Source organism: Mus caroli, unplaced genomic scaffold (genome assembly GCF_978045245.1).
Source record: "Mus caroli unplaced genomic scaffold, Mus_caroli_1 scaffold_11, whole genome shotgun sequence".
NCBI lineage: Eukaryota > Metazoa > Chordata > Mammalia > Rodentia > Muridae > Mus > Mus caroli.
In genome coordinates, this window is record NW_028227266.1 from 49,493,583 (window position 1) to 49,511,723 (window position 18,141).

The following is an 18,141-nucleotide window of genomic DNA, read 5'->3' on the forward strand; positions in this document are numbered from 1 at the left end:
TAGTAGATAACTCACTGCAGTTGCTTCAAATCTTTCTATTTATTTTTAAGCCTCACATCCTCCAATCTTGCTCTCAACATATGGATTCACCCTCAACCTACTGAGATCAAAGCTGGAAAACTCAAACTTGCTCATCCCTGGTTATTCTGTATCTCCACCCTCTTGCTGCTTTCTAGGACTCCATCCTGGTTTGCTACTCTGCAGCCAACAGCCTTGCTCTCTTCTCTGAATACCCCATTCTCATTATTTCTCATCTTTAAGTCTATCTCTTCTTGACTTTACCCAAAACCTCTGCAAGCCAGTTGGCTTTTATCCTAAAAGTTCCCTCCCCTTTGTTTCATTCTCAGTATTAGACTAACTCACGCTTTGCCTCACATGCTGCTGCCTAGTATTCAGGGACATTTTCTTCTCTCTTTGCTCCGATTCTTTCGTTAACTTCCCTCGTTTGAATATCTGTTCCTTTAAAAACATATACTGAAATTTAGTTTACAATGTAATACTGTCTATGCTAATCATTTCACTGGGGCCTCTGAGAAGTGATTGTACCCTCAAGGATTCCATCCATCAGCATGAGTTTATCAAACTGGAAAAGTTGGTGGGGGTCTCTTGAGCTTTTTCTTTTGCCTTTTCTACTGATCTATCAGGAGAGGGCATTGTATTCCTCCCTGCTGAAAGAAATAACATCCAAGGTACCATCTTGGGAACAAGGACAGGCTGCTCACCAAAAAATCAAGCCTGGTGGTCCCTTGAAAATGGATTCTTAGTTTACAGAATTATGAAAGATAGATTTCTGTTCTTTATAAATTACTGTCTCTGACAGGTTACACCACAAAAAGGGCCAAGACATCGACACTTTACTTTCAATCTCTATCAGATAAATAATCTCTTTGATTGTCTTCTTCTGCACCCTCCCTCTCTCATTTCATTCATAACATTATGATCATCAATCGAAAAGTCTAGGCAGATATCCTCAGAACTGAACTGTCTGCCTTCTGCTCCCTCCCATTGATGGCTAAACACCTTTCCTAGAATCGGTGTCAGTTCTGACCCTCACTCCTACTCATTATACTGCAGTCCGTGGTTGCAAATGATCCTTATCTTCCAGCATCCTTCCTGTCCTAGCCAGTACCCCTATGGCACACTGCTACCACAGAGACCAGGATCTCATTTCTTCACTGGATGAAGAGAACTCATTCTTTTGCTTGTTCCTCATCACCTACAGCAACCTAATATTGCATTATTTCTACACATTCAACTTCCTACTCTTAAGAGAAATTATAGTTCTCATCTTCTCAAACCTTTGCTTACTTTTCATCTTTATTCTTTGAGAAATGTTTCTCTTGTTAGAGTTCTCTTTTTCCTCCATTTAAATATGAAGACTCCAGATGAAATCACACTTTCTTTTGGCTTTTTTTGAACTCCTACTATCACTACCTGTTCATAGGGATGAACAAGCAGGCATCCTGTCTATTTTCAGTCTCATTTATCAAAAACAGTTAAATAGTTAAAACTTACCATGTGCTGACAATGCATTTAGCTTTTTACTGAGTGATTCACTGATATTTTCTCAGTCTTTCAGGGCCACTTTTCCTCATTTTCTGTAGAATACAACTGAGACACAACAAGGTGAAACCTAGTAAAACCCAGCCCTGGGAATAGCAGCTGGATTGAATTTTTAAACTTTTTCTTTTTCTTTTTCTTTTTCTTTTTCTTTTTCTTTTTCTTTTTCTTTTTCTTTTTCTTTTTCTTTTTCTTTTTCTTTTTCTTTTTCTTTTTCTTTTTCTTTTTCTTTTTCTTTTTCTTTTTCTTTTTCTTTTCTTTCTTTCTTTCTTTCTTTCTTCTTCTTCTTCTTCTTCTTCTTCTTCTTCTTCTTCTTCTTCTTCTTCTTCTTCTTCTTCTTCTTCTTCTTCTCCTTTTTCCTGTTTTCTTTTCTTTTTCTTTTTCTTTTCTTTCCTTTTCCTTTTCCTTTTTTTTTTTTTTTTTTTTTTTTTTTTGGTGTTTTTGAGACAGGGTTTCTCTGTATAGCCCTGGCTGTCCTGGAACTCACTTTGTAGACCAGGCTGGCCTTGAACTCAGAAACCAACAGCATTCAGTCATTGCTTCATCAGGAGAATGGACCAGGCATTCTGGGGGTGATTGGGATGCAGTTTGAAGCAGAGGTATCAGCAAGAAATACACTAAGAAACACCTACTATCTACCCTGAACTTTTAGAAGCTCTCATAGCTCCTGGTATACAGTAAGAAGGGAGCTCACTTCTCTGTCTCTTGGCTTTCAGACCAGAGCTTCTTGGATAAATAACATTCTTACTTTTAAGAATTTACACATAGACTCTACAAATTCCCTTTCCCTATCAAGTAGAGGGATGGGGTCGCCATGCCACAGTCAAAAACTCTGACCCAGAATTGTTCCTGTCTAAAAGAACTGCAGGGACAAAAATGGAGAAGAGACTGAGGGAAAAGTGATCCAGTGACGGCCCAACTTGGGATCAATCTCAAGAGTAGGCTCCAAGGCCTGACTCTATTACTGATGCTCTGTGATATGCTTACAGATAGGAGCCTATCATGGATGTCCTCTGAGAGGCCCAACAAGCAGCTGACTGAGACAGATGCAGGTATTTACACCTAACCATTGGACTGAAGTCAGGGACCCCTGTGGTTGACAGGGAAATGCTGGAAGAAGCTGAGGAGCAGGGTAAATCCATAGGAAGACCAGCAGTCTCAACTAACCCTGAGATCTCTCAGACCCTGTGCCACCAACCAGGCACCATCCACTAGCGGGTCCAAGACCCCAACACATACAGCAGAGGACTGCCTGGTCTGGCCTCAGTGAGAGAAGATGGTTCACCTAACCCTGGAGAGACTTGAGATCTCAGGGAGTGGGGATGTCTTGTGTGGGGTGAGGGTGGAGAACGGAAGGAGGAGAAATGGGTTGAGGAACTGTGGGAGGGTGGATCAGGAGGAGAATAACAACTGGACTGTAAAAAATTAAACACAACATTTTTTAAATTTTAAAAATTAAAATAAAGAATTTACACAACAATTTATCCCACTACCTATTCTTTTTATGTTTAAAAAGTCCTTTTAGTTTCTAGCCTTAATTGCCTTTTTAAAAAAATTTCCTTTGAGTTATACTCTTCAAAACTTAACTACAGACTAATTTTTTTAGAATGTTTCAACAGTCATTTTCCTTAATAATCGTATTTATTTAAAAATTTTGGTAATTGAACTTTAAAAGTATCTTCCTTTCTACTCTATTTTTCTAAATGTACTTCATTTTCTCTCAGTGAAACTTAATTTTATCCACTTAATAAAGTAGATTGAGTACACATGTTTAAATTAAATGCCTTTGTAAGACATGTAATGTGAATTTAGCATCATGTGGAGGACAAATATTGTGAAGTGTGATTCCTGATGTGTTCTTTGGTTCTCACTGAGGTTGAGGGGGCAGAGGCAGCTTGGACAGAGCGAGGCAAAGCTGGTTGTGTGAGGCGGAGCTGTATGGAGTCAGGAGCATCCTTTAGACTTGGTTCTTACACCACCAACTTTCATCATCTTTAGCAGGTCATTCCTCAGGTTTATTCAGTGGTATCAGGAAGTGGCTGAAATGCATCATCCCAAAGCGATCTTTCTCAGGTTTGTGTTCTGTATGGACTATGAGTTCATGGCAGAGGAATAGTGGAAGAAAGCAGCATGTTTTGAGAAAGGCTTGTTAAAATGGTATAGCAAATTTTTTAAGTATTGTAATTTATAAGTATAAATATAAAACAATGTTTTGATGCTTTGAAATACCATTATCTATTTACTATAAAAATATATATTATATATTTGCTATGCAATTATATATATATTATTTTGTATATACTTATAAACATGTATATTTATAAATTATTTATATTATCTATAAAACACTGTATTTTATATCTATAATAATGTATACAGAAGAAATATTTTAGCATATCTCTTTGCTGTGTGTAAGCTTGCCTCCTTCTCTAAGCCTGCAAGCCCTATCAAGACCTCCTTGGCATCAAAATGGTCAGGTCAAAATAAATTAACACTTCATAAAATGCAAAGGCTTTTATCAGTATAGAATTAGATTTGTGTTCCAGGCTCAGGTACTTTGCAGGTCACTTAGCAGCCTGTGTGGCTTTGGGATGAACTTTTTCAGTTTTCATTTCTTTATCCAAAAAAAGTAAATTACTGGTATGGAGTTTGAAACTGTTGTTATTTTTAAAAAGTAAAATGTAACTCAAGCCAGACAAAATTCCAGTTTGACGGTGGGTGGGATTGGGCATAAAGTCCCACCCTTGGCTAAGGAACGGCTGGGAACAGAGAGTTGCTGAGAGGGGATGAGTTAGTTTTCTCTAAGGGTGTGGCCCCTGGGAGGTCAACCACACTCCCCAGAGTATGTGTGCAGCACAAATTGGACACAATGAGATTACCAAAAATGAAGAGACAGAGTTGGGTTGTTATGGAAGGGGTGGATCTGGGAAGAGGGTGAGTATGATAAAAAATACACTGTATTAAATTACCAAAAAATTAATAAAAATATTTAAAATTCCTTTAAAAATGAAATGCTACAAGAGCCAATATATGCCTCATTAAATAGCAGGGAAGAAGTAAAACTAAGAATGCATGCCTTTAAAAGAACTTCCTAAAGCAGAAAGAAAGTTGTGTTTCACAAAAAACATCTTAAAAACATCACATGTTTTATGGGGTCAAAGGGATCATATATCTCGGGTAAACTATTGACCACATGGATCTTAAAGAGGTTAAGTGGGAAGGAAAAGCAGAGGCCAGACATTTAGAGTCTGAACTGACTGTGAATAACTCACCAGATTTACAAGGGGAGGGGATGTTAGTAAAAAGAGATCTTCATTCTCACTCCCTTGGATTCCCAGACTAGAGCCCCGAATCTGAGTCAGAGTGAAATGTAATTGCTCAAAAGGGCCATGTATGACTCTGATGATGCAAAATCACCCTTGAACTCTGTGCCATCCTGACCCCGTCTCAAGAAGACTCATTTGTGCCTGGAAGCTGGTGAGCCAGTTGGCTTAAAGACTTAAAGGTGAAACACGGTGGCTCCAGCAACAAGTTTGGAACACTCTATGAACTTTTTGGGAAACAAGATAATCTCACAAAATTGGGCTGTGTGGTGGCTCCATTCCTGAGGCAAAGCAAACAAAGAGAGCGCTGAACTACGGATGTGGGAGATTAAAGGTAGTTTAGAACTCTTGTGTGATGGTCATGATGAGGATAGTGGCGGTGGTGACAACTTCTAGAGTATTGTAGGAAGAAAGAATGTGTTTGGGTTCTAGAATGTAATAGTCTCACTTCTACTTCCAATTTTGGTATATTCCTTTAACCTCAAGAGAGAAAATTCATGGGATGGCTGTTTCGCTTTGAGTTCACATTCTTTTGAGATAGTTAAAGGTTATCCAGTTTATACTAGAAGCTGGTACAGGTATTCAGGCTATCAAGCAAGCAAGATAACACTGAATAGAGTCTAGTTTTATAGGAATAAATAGCAGTGGATAAACCAACATGCTGAATAATGGAGTAAGATAAAATACAGAAGAAAGAGTTAGAGGTAAATCTTACCTCAGGATTTGGGATAGGGTGATAGTAGAAGTTGAGTTGAAATGCCAGCCTTAGTAAGTTTAGGGCTTAATGGAGATTCCACAGAAAGGAAAGGCTTCATTGTTTGTCTTCCTTTGTTTTCACTTGTTAAATTGAGGTAGAATCTAGCAACTTTCTCTTTAGAATCACAACTTCAGTGCAAGAAGGAAATTGAATCAATTATACTAGAAAACTAGTGGGCTGAAGTACATCTCAAAATGTGCTATAACAATCTGTACCCAAAACTAAGGAGACAACATAGCCAAAGAGAGGAGGCCAGAATTAAATTGTATGCTGAGAGAGAATAGCACGTATGACCTTATCCAGGCCATGTGGAAGGATTCTGCCTGGGGTAGCAGGGAGAACAGATGATGTCCCTTTTCCTAGCTCTGATGACACAGTCGATGGTGGTACTGATATGAAGAAACTGTATTCCATGCTAGACAAGTGTTCATTTTACATGCTACCTTAGAAAATCCCAGGCTTAGTGTGCAAGAGCCAGTCACAAGGAGCTGTAAGACCAGAGAGAGAGACAGAGACAAACAGGTCTAGTATTGCACAAAGTGCATCTTACTATGGATTTTTGAGTAAAGGTGTATCCTAGGGAATAGGAAGAGAGGTAGATTTCTGGGGGAAACACTTCATATACTAAGCTGAGAAAATTGGCTATGAGTGAATTATTTGTCTTTCCTCAATAATTAGCATGTTTAGTGTCAGTTAAGAAGAGGCAAAGCATGGCAGCAGTGCCTGGTTCACCACATCACACAACTATCTTAATGACTTTGTATGACCAAGGTGGTTGTATTCACACCAAGGTGGGTCCCTAATACATGTTTCTGTTTATACACTAAGAAGAGAGAATAATACAACTGATGTTTTCTATGTGGGCAAAAGCAGTTTTCTTTTAGGAGATAAAATGGCATCTGGTTTTCACCATCCCAAGTGTAGAAGCTACTTAGCTATTCATAACCATATGGCATTGCCAGTGTTTTCTGGATGTAGCTAGAATACATGTCCTAGCTTCTTATTCAGAAAGGTATAGCCATGTGGTTGAGTTCTAGCTTATAACATCCATCCCTACTCTTTCTAGTGCCAATAGAAACCCCTCTGAACCACAGGGATAAGATAAAAGAACCTCTAGTCACTTGCATTCCCGATGTAGTATGGAGGGGAGCTTTTCACCAGCTCAGTATTGTTACACAGGTAAAACTAGGCACCAGTTGGGAAAGGTTACAGGCATTAACCTCTTGCATTATATTCTTCTGTGCATTTGTCACTTGAGTGCATATTTATTACCAGGTATTAATTATTTTCCTGGTATACTTTAGGTTCTGGTAATGTAATTTAGAGAAAAATATATAGACTTTTGACCTCCAGGAGGTTATACTTGAAAGAAAAGCAAAAATTTGGTGCTGCTTGACATATCTTGATGTAGTATTTAATAACATGAAAATAAAACTTTTATCTTTGAACTCTTTCTTATAAACATTGAATGTAAAGCTCATGGTCGAGTTAATGCTTACCCATTAGCTATTAATATAACAGTGCAAATGGCTGTAGAAGATAGGAAGCTAGCCTCGAACTTTTATCCATCTACACTGTTAGAAATTTGTGCCCAAATCATTCTGTTCCTAAGGATAATGTCAGTGGAAGACTGGAGGGCCTGCTGCTTTCTGAGAGTGTTGTGGAAGAAGTGGTTTCCTTGTTGGATGGCGTTAAGAAATCTCTTGTAGCAACTGATGGATTGGAGAAGAGGAAGCCATTTCAATTATAATAAAAGATTCACCAAGTAAAAAGAGTAATGGATAGAGGAAAGTTGAAGGCTTGGGATTTATGAATAGAGTCAGTCATGCCCAAAACATCTTGAAGAACTAGATGTAATTTTTCCCTGTGATACAACAATCTGTGGAGGGGTGTGACTGGGTGCATTACAGTTCTTAGGAGCTTCACAGCATATGCATGGCCTCTGGTAGACATTTGATCTGAAGACATCATATCACCTCTGTAGAAAAATAGGTAGGCCAAAGGTAAAAATTGGAGGGCCATTGTCACAAAACAACCCTCCTCTTGGGACCCTTAGGCCCCCATGGCAAATTACTAAATTTGTAACATGGGCAGTCTTATATCTCATAAAAGCCAAAAAAGAGCAAATGTTCACTGCCAATATGCCCTCCTTAGTTGTGGGTACATTAGGCTACCCAAGGGGGCCTGGAAGATCAGGTTTTTACAGTTAGATTCTGAGGACAACACTCTTCCCTCAGTGTTTCTGAAAAGTGTCCATCACCTTGGCTTACTTCCAGGTTTCTCTCCTAGCTTTGTGTTTGTGGTTGAGATATGATCTCTTAACTTTCTAATACTGATGCCATGCCTGCCAAATGCTGCCATGCCTCCCTGCCAAGGCATGAATTCTTATCTATAGCCATGGGCCAAATCAACTTTCTCTTCTGTAAGTCACTTTGGGTCATGACATTTTATCACAGCAATGGAAAAGTAACCAGTTTAGTCATTAAATAAGATCTGTAGTGGTTAGTTGTGTGTCAACTTGACACAAGTTAGAGTCATCAGAGAGGAAAGAGCCTCAGTTGAGGAAATGCCTTCATGAGATCCAACTATAAAGTAATTTCTCAATTAGTGAGCAGTGGAAAAGGGCTCAGCTCATGGTAAGTGGTGCCATACCTGGACTTGTGGCCCTGGGTTCTACAAGAAAGCAGGTTGAGCAAAGTTATGTTTAAAGCTAGTAATCAGCACCCCCTTCCCATGGCCTCTGCATTAGTTCCTGCCTCCAGGATCCTGCCCTGTTTGAGTTCTTGTCCCGACTTCCTTCAGAGATGAACGGCAGTGTAGAAGTGTAAGCCAAATACATCCTTTCCTCCACAACTTGCTCATTTGTCATGGTGTTTTGTTGTAGCAATAGAAATCCTAACTAAGAATGATCTGTGCAGGATAACTTTTCATAATATAAAAACCTTAGTCCCACCTGTAAGATCTATTCATCTTACCAAGCACATTGACTGATATCTGCACTCTTAGCTCTGTGGAGCTTGAGGTAGGAGGAACGTGTTGGAGACCAACCTAGGCAAGACCCTGTATAAAAGAGTAATTTCTCAGTTTTATTATATGGTGGTCCCAGACTATCTTTCATCTTCACAGATCTTGCTTTCTCTGCAGTAGACACACTTTTCCTACAACTGATTTACATACAGTTTGTGCTCACCATGAGGAGAGAACCTTGAAGATCACATGAGGATCTGTCCACCACAATCTCTATGGATATAATTTTTCAATTGACAACGGTTTATTGAGCACTTACCATCTGCCGGGCCTTACTAATTTATATTTGAAGGCAAATAAATGCTTTCAAAATGAAGCAGAATTTGGGTTGCAGGGATCATCATAGAAAGTTCCTTAAAGCAGGGTCATAGATGTTGGTTTAATGGAGAAGATATTATCTTAACAAAAAACTTTAATAGCAGTGGCTTGTCCTTTACCTATGCTGACAGCTCTGCAGATGTTGCTGTATATTGTCTTTTTACACCAGATCTTTATTTTTGTAGAAATACTGAAGGAAAGTTTGTTTTATATTTACTTATTAGAGACTGTGCATCAAAGTGATGTCAAAAGCAAGGATCTTGTGGACCAAATGGAAACCTTTGACATTTCATGGTGGTACACAGAGCAGAAGTGTGTTGTCCAGGACACTGTCATTCTATGGCCCTCTTCATGAATGAGTATGATTCTGGGACTCTGCATATGGTGTATTGACTGACCGTTTGATTGTTGGATTTCATAAACTATACTAAGAATATAATATGTTAAGCTTTGCACTAATCATGGTGATTTCAAAGAAGAATAGGATATGTGGTCTGAAGAATTTATAAATTAGGATAGATTTGAACATGGATAATTTATACTATGGCATCCTATTTGATAAGTAATTAGCATTTTAATAAAGAGAATGTAAACGCCATTTCTAGCATATAGTAATGGGACCATTGAATCAAGAACTTGAACAATTTCTAGAACATCTTTCTGAAGATGCTTAGTATTCTACACACCCAAGCTGGTGTTGATGAAATATTCGTGCTTGGACACACATGACTGCCTTGAGCTCATACAGGGCAGAGGAAACTGGAGAGATGAACGACCAGAATTAAATATTGATAGGACAGAGTTTATATAGCTGTGTGTAGCACAGCAGTACAACAAATTCCACCCTTGGAAAATTGGGATGCAGCAGGCTCATAAGGTGTTGCCAAAGTCGTGTGCCAAGGGTATTGTATGAGAACAGTCCTGAGGGAACTGTCCTTTGCCTCAGACCTTAAGAACAATCCCACAGTAGATGACTATGACTGACATGCTTGCAGACACCAGGGACCAAGCCAACGCTGTCCCTTATGTGTTGCTGGGAGGCAAGCTACCCCTCAGTTAAATGGCTTAAAACAACTTTTTGGTTAGTTCACTGTTGTGCAGTTTGGCCTTAGGTAGGCATTTCTTATCTGAGTCAGATTTGAGGTACTTGATATGAGCTGGTAGTTGGTTGTTAAGGCATCTGGGGCTGTCTGGTTTGAAGCAGTTTAGTCTAGGGCCATAGCAATGGTGGTAGGTTCCTTTTTATACACTCTTTTCTTTACTATTCTGAGTCCAGGTTCTTCAATGGAAAATTAAGTAAAAAATTGTGAGTATTTCATATGAACATTTTAAAGCTTAAATTACATTTTGTAAAGTTTAGCACTATATCTGGCACATGATACATTTTTAATAGATATCAATGACCATTATTATCATGACCACATCCTTATCATCACAAAATAACTCTATCATTCCTTATTTTACCTTATCTTACCACCACCACCACCACTACCACCACCACCACCATTACGTTTTCTTTCTGATATTATCTCCTCAGAGCTGAAAACCTGCAACTGACCTTGGGATCAGATGATCCTTGGTTTGAGACTACTGTCATCAGAGTGGTTATATGAACTCACTTAATGTCTTTGAAATTTCTATTTCATTCATTGTAATTTTAATTTTTTTAAAGTTTATATTTAATGGTGGTTTAAAATTTTTTAAACCTTTCTTTTAGACCACCACCCACCAGAGGTAGTGGAAAAGAAAGAATATGGGGGGAGTACTTAGAAATTGTTTTGTGGAACAAATATCTGTATTACCGGGAAATCAACAGTTCAGTTTATAGGTCAACAGCAGCAACTCAATCTACTTGTACATACATTACAGATATACCAGCAGTGTAGTTTGGTAGAGTTAGGATAGCAGTAGTGATGGTATGACCTAAGAGAGGCAGCACAAGTCAGCAGGAGAGACCAGGGCCAACAGGAATGCCAGGAGAAGTTTGCAGCCGTGCCTCTCTCTATGAAGTGAAGATCAGCTAAGATATCAGACCAAGAAGCATTTAGCTATGTAAGCAAGCCAAGCTCTTTTCACAGTCTGTTGAGTCATATTTATACTCCCTTCAAATATCACATGTCCTACCTTGTCTCAGCATGTGAGTCTGACTTGATAAAGCATGGGTCTGTATCAATTGACATCACTCTGTCAATTAGCCTAAGTGTGAGGAAGTGGCATGAAGCTATGGCACACCACCACAAGTTTTTTGGTGTGGTTATCTCAATGGAGTCCTGACAAAAGGAGGTCAACTACACAACGTGAGGCAGACCAATACATGTGTGCCATTAGCAAAGAATGCTTTATCATGTGTTCTTTTACATGTTTGTTTTAGCAGACTATCATTTTACCTGTGTCTGACTCAGTGAAACACTACTTTGTGAATCTGCCTTAGCCTTTTTCTCCCTGTGTCTGCTGTAGCAAAGTGCTCCTTTGCATGTTTCCCCCATCAAAACACCATCGAACACAAGTGACTCGCTAGAGAATCCTTACGTTTCTACTTCAGCTTACCTACATGACTTTAGAGTTCTAGAATTAGGATTATTTGGTCAAGTATTTATATACACATGTATGTGGGGAAAACAGATCACAAGTTAAAGTAGTATTAGTGATGAAAATGAGTGCGTTTTTTTCTTTAAAATGTTGAGCTATTCATTATCTTTTGATGTGATAATGTTGTATGATAAGAAGTCATAAAACTTTGATGATAGACATAAATTTTGTCCTTTTTATGAGCCTCATGGGTCTGTTTCTTCTGTGTTCTGGTCTAGTCTGATATCAGATAAACAGTTAGGATCTTGAGATCAGCTCATAGTAAGCTAAAGGGTTAGCCCTTGTTTTGTCTCATTTGTGACAATTAAGTTGTGATTCATACAGCTTATTATGTCCCAACACATTGATCAACTTTTTATTATAAGAGATCAAAAATATTTATTATAACATATCAAGAGAAGATAGAGACACAGAGAGACAGGGATCATAGAGGTGATGTAGAGATGCTAGAGATGATGATGCTAGAGATGATTGATGGAATAACTAGAGATGGAGATAAGAGAGACTCAAAGCCATTGCTACAGAAAGCTAGTCTCAGAAACAGTACAGGCTTGGTTTTATTGTTTCCCATTGGATAAGGTTTGTCACGTGGATGGGATAGATTACCTCTTATATAGTATGCAGTTGTGGAAAATAGAGATCTAGGGTCATTGATATGATATTCACTCTGTCTTAGCACTCAAGTATGTAAATATGTCACTGACACTTCTTCTACACATAGTCTTTCCTGAATACCCAAGGCATAGAGTCACTCTTTTTATTATATTGTTGACATCAATGACTTTATGGAACTTAACCAATTTCCTACTTAAAAGACTTCATTGTCCTGCATTAATGAAGCAGTGATACTTCACCTTACTTTTACCCGCACCTCCCCAACCAGCTCTTGGTGGTTCACATCTTGATGAGTGCTAATCCTACATGAATGCATGTTAGGGCAGAACAGGTCCTTCTTAGACATGGTTCATATTAATAACAGATGGGCTATTTATAAGCAGGGATGGATAGTCTCATCAATCCATGCAAGTGATAGAGACACAGATTTAACCAAAAACAATACTGTATATTAGAGGAAGACAGAAGTTTCCATTTTTATCCAAAGGACCTTCTACTTCTCAAAACTAGAGGAGATATTCATTTCCTTAAGAGAAACTTCTGTGTTAGCCTAGACAATTTTGGGAAGTTTTGGAAACACTTAGGAGACTGGACTTCTCAAGTAGAGGTAGTATAGTGGTGATGGTTATGATGGTGGTGTTCATGTGTGTCTTATCCCAGGCCACTTCAGTCCTCTCTCTCTCTCTCTCTCTCTCTCTCTCTCTCTCTCTCTGTCTCTCTCACTGTCTGTCTCTGTCTGTCTGTCTGTCTGTTGGTCTCTCTCGTTCCTAGATACTATGAGGTAGGAAGTTTCCCATTTCTCCTACAACATATTCCTATCACAATGTGTATAGAGCCTTTTGGAACTGTGAATGAATAATTTTTTAATATTTTGTGGTTGTTGTTTGTCTTTTATTTTGTTTGGGATGTGGTTTTATTTAGTTTTCTTGATTTTGGATTGTGGTTGTCTTTTTTTTTTTTGAGAAAGAACTTAAAGTTGGGTAGACAGGGAAGATGTAAGGATCTGGAAGGATTTCAGGAAGGGGAAATATAATGAAAATATTTAAATTTAAACATGTTTAAATAATAAAAAATATAATAAATAAATTAGTGCTAGAAAACACTAGGGAGAGAAAGATGATGTTTTGATGTCACATATGGTGAGAAAAATCAATCTGTATCATTGTGGCTGAACAAAACGTCTGCTTTGAAAAAATAAAAGAAAGAAACTGGGAACAAAAATAAAGAATTCCCTTTATGTTGTTTGGGTGAGCTATCTGGTCACAACAGTGCAAGAAATCAATACATTCTCTCTCCCAGCATGGCTAGTTAGAATAAATTGGCAGAGTATTGAAGAGCTGTAGGGGGCAGCTGTAGGGGTGTCCCCAGCAAGGTTACTGTTTTCCTTAACTTACAAGGCTAGTACAATGTGATCATACTAATGCATATTACAAAACAGAAATCCAAAACCAAAACCTCTAATTTTTCCTAACTCAACCACCAACCATTTATCTACACAGGCACCCACAGGTCTCCTCTAAGATTCCAGACAGAGGTGCCTCTTGGAAAACATCTGCCTCTCTATGGATTGCTGTATGGCCTGCTGGACCCAAGGGCATACAATACCCATTATCAATTCAGTTAAAGCCATGCTGCATCCACTAGTCCTGAATAAGGCCAGCCTAAGGACAGATCTTATGGGAGGACATTGTAGTCAATAAGCCAATTATGTGGTGTGTGCCTGCTGCAGTCTTTCTGTTCAGACTTCCTTGTATCTTCAACTCTTCCAACAGAGTTTCACGGAGATAGAGAGTGGCAAAGCATGCCCGGCACATTCTTATGTCTGTGACAGAGCCAGTGAGGAGATACACAACAAACGCATAAGTAAGTGAACCTTTTCTACTGCTTTTTAAAAACTTAATATGTTCAGGTGTGGTAGCTCATACTTCTAATACCACAGAACTCAGGAGGCCTACCTAGGTGTGTACTATGAAGGTGAGTATGAAGCTATCATGGGCTACAAAGAGAGACCTTATGTCAAAAAAGGTAATGGATTCAATGTGAGAGAATTCATGATGAAAATAGGATTAATAAACTTTAACATTATATAGCAAGTCATTCGTTTTAAGAGTAAACTTTCAATTATCTGTACCATTTGAGAGAAATGAAAATTTTATGTGACCCATGATTTCAAGGCTGACGAAATTATACTTCGTACCCTGTGAAATAAAGGTGTTCTGTTTACCAAGAATAATCATGGGATGTCACTTCATTTGATAATATTTAATTTACTGAATTTTGCCCTGCCAAACAATGGGGTGTAAGTATGGAATATTGGCATAGTCACTTCTCTACTCACAGAGCTGAGAGTATCTTAGAAAAAGGCCTTCAGCAGGAAACTAAAATTCAAGATTTCAGTGAAACCTGCAGCCACAGGAACATGGCATAGGGAATCACACTCATTCTCGGAGGAACTGGAGGTTTGATTTGAAACAGTTTAATTTGAAACGTGAAGAAAGTTTGGACTTTTCAGGTGATTAGGCTGGCTGAAGTGGAAGCCTATGCTCACTGCAGAAGAAAGAGCTCCTGTGGGTGCCTAGGACTGAATGAAGCTTGGCTGGAGTGAGGAGAAATTCACAACCTCAGTACCCAAGACAAGTGTGACCCATAGCCACGGTTTTATTTCTGTTTGCTAGGGTGTTTTTTTTTTTTGTTTTGTTTTGTTTTGTTTTTGTTTTTTGATTTTTTTTGCTATTGTTATTAAATCACATTTTTTAAAATTTTCAGTAATTTTTTACAAAGAGTTTTTACCATGCTATCTTTTACACTTTAGATAGCTGAATTGGCATACACACACACACACACACACACACACACACAATGTGTGTGTGTGTGTTCCTGCCTCTGTGCCAGGCTGTGTCCCCTCTCAGCATGGCCCTATGTATCTATGTCTTGATGTCTCCCTGTATCCTGAGTATCTCGAATAAGTTCTGTATTCAACACTGGATTCTGGGAAACCACACCCTACACTCAATTTGTTATCTGCTTTAGCAGTTTTCAACTTCTATAACTCATTTTTTCCCCTCAGACTATTGAATTATTGTTAAGGTGAAATTTCATAAGATGCTATATCAAGTGTTTTCTGTAGCTATAAGCATTAGAATTTATAATATCCTATTTAAGAAGCAAAGGAAACTCTGAACCAACCAAACAGACCCCTCTGGGTGATGTTCTGAGTTCCTTTCCATTAAATACAAAGTGTGTGCTACTTCATGTGCCCACTGGGCAATAGTACTCAAAGCAGAAGAAATTAGATGACCAACTTCCAGGGTGGGTTTTGTTTTCTTTTTTTTTTTTTTAATTTTTAATATTTTTATTACATATTTTCCTCAATTACATTTCCAATGCTATCCCAAAAGTCCCCCATAGCGACCCCCACTTCCCTACCCACCCATTCCCATTCTTTTGGCCCTGGCATTCCCCTATATTGGGGCATATAAAGTTTGCAAGTCCAATGGGCCTCTCTTTCCAGTGATGGCCGACTAGGCCATCTTTCGATACATATGCAGCTAGAGACAAGAGCTCCGGGGTTCTGGTTAGTACATCATGTTGTTCCAACTATAGGGTTGCAGATCCCTTTAGCTCCTTGGGTACTTTCTCTAGCTTCTCCATTGGGAGCCCTGTGATACATCCAATAGCTGACTGTGAGCATCCACTCCTGTGTTTGCTAGGCCCCGGCATCGTCTCACAAGAGACAGCTATATTTGGGTCCTTTCAGCAAAATCTTGCTAGTGTATGCAATGGTGTCAGCGTTTAGAAGCTGATTATGGGATGGATCCCTGGATACAGCAGTCTCTAAATGGTCCATCCTTTCATCATAGCTACGAACTTTGTCTCTGTAACTCCTTCCATGGGTGTTTTGTTCCCAATTCTAAGAAGGTGCACAGTGTCCATACTTTGGTCTTCATTCTTCTTGAGTTTCATGCGTTTAGCAAATTGTATCTTATATCTTGGGTATCCTAAGTTTTGGGCTAATATCCACTTATCAGTGAATACATATTGTGTGAGTTCTTTTGTGATTGTGTTACTTCACTCAAGATGATGCCCTCCAGGTCCATCCATTTGGCTAGGAATTTCATAAATTCATTCTTTTTAATAGCTGAGTAGTACTCCATTGTGTAAATGTACCATAATTTCTGTATCCATTCCTCTGTTGAGGGACATCTGGGTTCTTTCCAGCTTCTGGCTATTATAAATAGGGCTGCTATGAACATAGTGGAGCATGTGTCCTTTTTACCGGTTGGGACATCTTCTGGATATATGCCCAGGAGAGGTATTGCTGGATCCTCCGGTAGTACTATGTCCAATTTTCTGAGGAACCGCCAGACTGATTTCCAGAGTGGTTGTACAAGCTTGCAATCCCACCAACAATGGAGAAGTGTTCCTCTTTCTCCACATCCTCGCCAGCATCTGCTGTCACCTGAATTTTTGATCTTAGCCATTCTGACTGGTGTGAGGTGGAATCTCAGGGTTGTTTTGATTTGCATTTCCCTGATGATTAAGGATGTTGAACATTTTTTCAGGTGCTTCTCTGCCATTTGGTATTCCTCAGGTGAGAATTCTTTGTTCAGTTCTGAGCCCCATTTTTTAATGGGGTTTTGTTTTCTTGAGTACTGCTTGGCTTCTGGTTAATATTTCTGGATTTTGTTTTTGGTTTTGGTTTCGAATTTTAATTCACACTTCATGGTATTTACTGGAGGTAGTCAGAAGTTGTAGATCTGGGGTTCTGGCTCCACTTTCTGCTTTGCTGTTATTGTCTGTCTGTACTGTAGTTATTTACAGGGGTAATTATTTTTCCTTTTCTTCTATCATGTTCTATGGTTACATTCTATAAAATAAAGCTAACGAATGACATAAAACAAAGTTCATTAGCATGTGCAACCTACGCACATACTCACACTCACACATGAGATTCTGTGTTGGTTAAAATCTGGAACCTGGATCCACAACGTAGTGGAGAGTGGTTAGCATTTGGAGTGCACATTAACTTAGAAGCAGAGTATTAGTGAAGTAGTAGCATGTGGCTTTGAGGAACGTGAATTGGGCCCTAAAGAAAATAAACAGGAAATAGAATAGTTTCTGACATGGTACCCTATGTGTGTGGGAGAATGCTAAGAAAGGAGATTAGAATTGCTCCCAAGGAAAGTATTTATGATAATTGAGGTTTTTTTAGGAGGCTCTATTTTTAGTCAAGTAAAGAATTTCAAGGACTCAAATGCTTAACTGACATGCAATACAGACCTGTAGTCCCAGCACTCAGGACATGATGACAGGAGATCATGAGTTCTAGGCTAGTCTAAGTATATACTGAGATATACTCCTATCTCAAAGAGGGAGGAGGAGAAGCCAGAGGAAGAGGAGAAAGAGGAGATGGAGGAGGAAGAAAACAAGCTCAGATAATTTTTACACAGAATAATTATGTCAAAGCAATATGGTCTGGGGTAACATACCTTATCCTTGCCAAGGCCTGAACCCATATTCTGTAACAGTATTCAGTAGCTCACATGGATTTAATGTCTTTCATGCCAAAGAGGATCTCTTAGTGTGATGATATCTGTTCTGCGTTGTTGACAAATAATAGTGACCAGCTCATCTCTGCTCTTCAAGCTGCACAGCAGCAGTCAGTGTGACATGTTCATTTCTGTCTGGGTCACTGAGAAGTTCCCTATCTACAGTATGCATGCGGAGGTAATGGGGGTGGAGAGCAACTTTGATTTTCTGTCCAATTTGAATCAAATGGTGTGCTGTATTTTATTAAGTGTTAAAAATGGACACCATTCACCCACTTTGCCTCAGATGGTGCTATCCAGCTTGTATCAGACATGAATTCTACTTGGAAGACTAAATTCTTCAGAAAAATCCAAGAGAAGAAATTATGGAAGAAGGCAAGATATTTTTCATTGGTATTTGTAG